The sequence below is a fragment of the Gigantopelta aegis genome, chromosome 9, assembly GCF_016097555.1.
Source record: "Gigantopelta aegis isolate Gae_Host chromosome 9, Gae_host_genome, whole genome shotgun sequence".
Lineage (NCBI taxonomy): Eukaryota > Metazoa > Mollusca > Gastropoda > Neomphalida > Peltospiridae > Gigantopelta > Gigantopelta aegis.
Window position 1 is genome coordinate 32,745,734 of NC_054707.1, and position 5,887 is coordinate 32,751,620.

A 5,887-nucleotide genomic window follows, 5' to 3' on the forward strand; every position below is an offset into this window, starting at 1 on the left:
CAATATGTACATATTTTGTGTATAATTATGAAAGAAAATAAACCACACACACACACGTTGCCTCATTTAATAACTGAACCTTCCAGTTTGCGCGCGCACACATACACACACACACACACACACACACACACACACACACACACACACACACACATTTTCAGTTAAAGGCTTCATCCGACACATGTGTCGAGGCTTGGTTTATATCCAATGTCCTAAACTGAATCAGCAAAATTATGAAATCATGCCAAACTTGGCAATGAAATGACAAAGATTTGCTTCCAACATAATTGGCATTCAGTTGGTCTATTATATACTCTTCAAAAAAGGTAGCGGAACCTGAAATATTAATGTTAATATCAACTATTAGACCGAACATACGTTTTGACCACAGACATCCTAGTAAAGAATGTTCAGGTCTGTTTATCAACACACCGAAACACATTCCATAGTTTGCACATGCATCACGCATTTGCCCCGTACACGTGCGTGGGGTGTCATTCTCGCTTTTGACAATTTCCAGGAAGGTCCATTAATAACTGTGGAACATTATATCTGTCAATCTTTTTCATTCTGTTGATAATATAGTTGTTATTGTTTTATTTTAGTCATTTTTATTGTTTGAATTTGCGATTTACTGATTTAAAAAAACGTCAACTTTCAAATTTCACTTCTGACCCCAGTCGTCCTTCAAGATCTTTGGTGGTCATAAAACCTACTGTAATACTGAACTACCGGTTGTAATGTTTCCCCAGTTAATTCACTATTATCATATAACCATTCCCCACAGCTAATATACCTTACAATTTTGGCAATTGTAAATTCTTATTAGAGTTCCTCTACTTTTTTTTTGAAGAGTATATAAGTATCCATCTCTAATCCCTAAAATCAGTATCTTAAATATTATCGTTCAGAGATTTACCGTTTGAATGTATCCGAACAGTTGAAAATATATCCAGACGGTCATTAATACCGGACTCTTGTTAATGCACTTTACCTCAAATTTAAGATTTGATATGAACTATGAAAATATTATATCAAACTTATACCCATAATAGGAGATTCACATATCGCTATGAACTAAAGTTGTCTAACATCACAAGAAAGGTTCCGGTATATATGAAATATGGATAGACTGATATATTTGGCCCTGTAGCTGCCGATCAGGTATGGGCAGGAATACAATGCACGAAAGAAATGATAACTCATAAGCTAGCATCTCAAGTACTCTAACATTTAATCTTTTTGCAATTAATGATTTTCATAGAAAAGAAATACTGATTAAAACAAATATTCGTATGACAACGATGTATGTTCTTATTGATATTGTCCAAGATGACAATTTTAACAAGTTACTTTAGTATTAACCAGAATGCTGATTTCACATTTTGATGAATGGTTTCGGTGTTTACAAGGGCAATAATTGATGATCACTGGGATCAGTATCTCTACTCGTATTTGGTACCTGTTGCCATGGTTTTATAGATACATATGTATGGTCACATGAAGTTTAACTAGTCTATCAAGCAGATGTTCATCAGCTGTTACAAGAAATCCTTCGCAAATGTTTGTGGTAATTTTATGGTCAAAAGGTCCAAAGCACAAAATTCAATTCAGGTACAATCCTTGAGTTAAATAAGACATTTCACACAGACTGTTTACAGTTGCATTTATGGCAGCAAATAATGTCCTTCATAAGATTTGGATGTCAATTTTATAAATGTTATGACAAATGGCCGCCATTTTGTTTTCCGTCATCTTGTTTTTCAATATTTTGACCACAAAACTAAATTTTCAAATTTTCAACATAAAACAACATATAAATTAAGTGTATTCACATAAATGTTAATGCCAAAACAAATCCTATAACGATCATTGGGATACCAGTAATATACTTTTTACCAGGCAATTTTCCGCCATTTTGTTTTCGGCCATTTTGAACCACAAAACGTAATTTCTCAGATGCCCAACATATTGTTTTGGATTCAGCATTCCCTAATTAGGTTTAAAATCTATGTTGGACCACATCCTAAAAACGTGCCCGTGCATGTCATATTTCTGGGAAATGGGACCTGACTAGCCATGACATTCCATCGTTCGACCTAAGCACTTAAGGCGAGCGTTCTGTCAACTGAATTAGATCCCGCCATTCGTTAAAATAAATGTTTAGTTCTTGCATATTGAACAATAAACAGAATGCCTTAACTGATATATTAATTAATCCACAGCCGTTCCTAGTAATATACTTCTGGTGTGTCCAGTTATAAATGTGTGCATATGTTCAATATAAAATTTTACAACTGTTGTAATTCGATTTTGTTTCCCGATTACTGGTACCGGGTCATGCCTGAAACCCTGGCGGCATATGGGCATGTACAAGGAGTTCTCACTCACTCAGATTACAGTTTTACATACAAAATTGCATGTAATAATTCAAAGACCTTATGGAACACACTGAAAACAAAACACAGGAGGCAACAATCGACACTTAGCCAGATGCGTCCAGGTTCGCCTTCCGTCGGACTCGGGAAATATTTATTCAGTTATATTGGTGTTAATCAGTTATACTCTTGTTATTCACTTATACTGCCGTTATTCAGTCACACTGGTGTTACCCTGGTGTTACCCTGCCACCGATGGGAGTATCAAGAAGTGGCCATTTCGTAAAGTTGACTTGTTGATACCAATATGTTAATATGTGAAAACATAATTTTGTAAAGTGTCCTTTTTTGTCCGTCAGTTTCACACACACACACGCACACACACACGCATGCACGCACGCACACACACACAGACACACACACACACACACACACACACACACACACACATTGCTCAAGCAATTGTTTTCAAAATACATTTTCTGGGGGAGCATGTATCGGCCAAAAAAAAACATCGCTTGCCACAGTCTTGACGCCCCAACCCAACCCATCCCCTACACTGCTAAAATTCCTGCACACGCGCCTGCAGTGTGTGATTTTTCTCACACAAATTTAATGTTTTTACAAATATCATACAAACGAAAATTATTGTGTTGGTACCATTTCTTAAACAAACAACTAACACATACAGATGACTTATGAACGTATCAAGTACTAGTAGTTAAAGGAACATTCTTGAGTTTGCTGCAATTTTTAAGATGTTACCGACTAACAGAGACTTTTTAACGATTGTAATTACATATCAAATATATTTTTCTTCATAACATATTAGTGGCTGTATAATAAACGTGTTTCTGATCGTTCTAATATTTGTACTAGCGTAAATTTCATTTTATTTCCTAAAATATATTTTTTCGTGCATACGAAATTATTTTGACGACAAAATCCAGTTTGGGCTTCTTACCAGAAACACATTGAATATACAGACACTGATATTCTAAACAAGAAAATATATTTAATATGCAAGTTTAATCGTAGAAATATTTTATTAGTCGGAAACATTTTACAGTGCAGCAAACTCAGGAATGTCCCTTTAAAACTCGAAGCATACCGTTTTATTAGGTATATTAGATATTAATTAATATCATATATCAGTAAAACTACTGCTACACCAGCTGTGACTGATAACGTAGGCTAAAGAGTATCATAATTAGAGTAGGCGTGTACTTTATTGTGTATATACTAAGTAAATATTTACAACAAATATCTGTTATCGAGAATACACGCCTGGTCACTGGTATAAATCATTCATATATGACAAAGTATCCATTAAAACTTTGCATTAAAAATAATTTATCTCACCTAATAATTAAATACAAAAAGATAACAATAGCACTACTCACAAAAGTGCTTACTGTTTAAAGGCCGAAAGTATAATATTTAGGAAATTTGGTTTATATGAACAGAATTACAGATTTAAAAAAAAACATTTTTATAAATAAATATTCAGTCACACGTGTAGTGGACACAACGTCCGACTTCGTTAGAGAGTTCTGTTCCAGACAAGTGGATGTTATGTGTTTCTTACATTATAATTGTACTGGCGTACATACTCATACAGACGCCTACACAGATACACACAATCATACACACACACACAACACACACACACACACACACACACACACACACACAATCATACACACGCGTAAACACGCACACATACATATTTTTGATGTATATATCTAAAAGGCTCTTGGCATCATTAAACAAAACATACAGACTTTAACTTTGGTAACTAAGTGAACTTTGCTACTGGGCTGCGACCCGACCCGCCCCGACAGACACATGGTAGGTAGTTGGAGTTCGAAATGGATTGAGTTGTCGTTAAAACACACATTTCTCTCCTCGTAGTGGGAGGTACAGTTTACTGTTATTAAAAGTAAAATAAGTGTGGAGACGTCCAAAAGTCTTAGATAAAAACCATATGAACATTGACGTGTTTCAACGTATTGTTTTTTTTTAAATGTGCTTGGTATAAAAAAAAACGCGTGAAAGAAACAAAGAACTGAATAGTATTTTAATCAAACTGCAAACTATTTTCATAATTATTTATTAATATTAATTCATTTTCTTGATTGGTTAAATGAGTTAATTTGATATTCTCATTCCTTTATATATTCAAAATCGAAACAGAAAAAAATTAAAGGATAAGGAAAATAATTTGTTACGTTTAAGTTTATTTTTGTTTAACGACACCACTAGAGCACATTGATTTATTAATCATAGGCTATTGGAAGTCAAACATTGGTAATTTTGACATATAGTCTTAGAAAGGAAACCCACTACCTTTTTTCAATAGTAGCAAGGGATTTTTTAAATGACTTTGATATACCAGTCGTGGTGCACTGGCTGGAACGAGAAATAGCCCAGTGGGCCCACTAACGGGGATCGATCCCAGATGAGCGCGCATCAGACGAGCCCTTTACCAAATTATGCACAAGAATCCTCATCAACACAACTTTGTGTTAGTGGTTACCAAGCCTTATTTATTATTGTAGGTGTAAACCTATGTTTCTTTAAATCCAGAAATATACTAACTTCTCCAATACCAACACTTGGAACCTGCTGAAGACATCAACTAATGCGGTAGAGATGTATAAAGGTGTGTGCATTTAAAACAAAAATCAATAAATCAATCAATCAACTATCCGACACGTGCTTACATCCAGTGAAGGTTCAAACACGTCTGTCTTGGGCACATTCTTCGACTTAAGCAAATACGTTTATCACTTACCCATGATATCCATGTCATAAACCTACGTAATAATTAAGTTTATTATATACATAGCAATGAAATATATAGATCGACAGAAACTATAAAAGAGACATTCGGTAAAAGGTCACATTTTCACTGTATTTTAGTTACAGGGAAAATATACAACTCGTATTTACTTGTTTGAACATGTTCATGATTAAGTTATTTCCCTTGTAAATTATTCTGTTTTGAATATTGAGGCCAATGGCGCTTCTTCGTGTTTAAGTTTCATGATTACCAATGATCTGATCGTATTTGAATTTTTTTTTAATAATTTAAACAATTGTACCGCTAAAAAAAGGGATATGAAGTGCAAATTCAAATTAAACTTGATGTTCGATTCGTTTTGTTTTTGTGTGGGGTTTTTTGGAGGATCGCTCTGTTATGTATGTTTGCACAGCCGTGTTATTAATATTAATGAAATAATTAAATAAAGATAATTTTTATTCAAATTTCTGGAAGTTTCATCGGAAGAAATATATCATGGCGTTACGTATTTTCGATACGATAAGCGAAAGATATTAACAAAAAGCGAAAGATATTGTCCAAAATTAGAATTTTTTTTATATAATAAATAGACCATTTCATAGTGTTTTTTCGAATACGATTTTTATGTCCAATCGTGATGTGTGAAAAACATGTTTTTCACACATTCGTATTGGAAAACCCCCATGAAATAGTCTCTATGTGA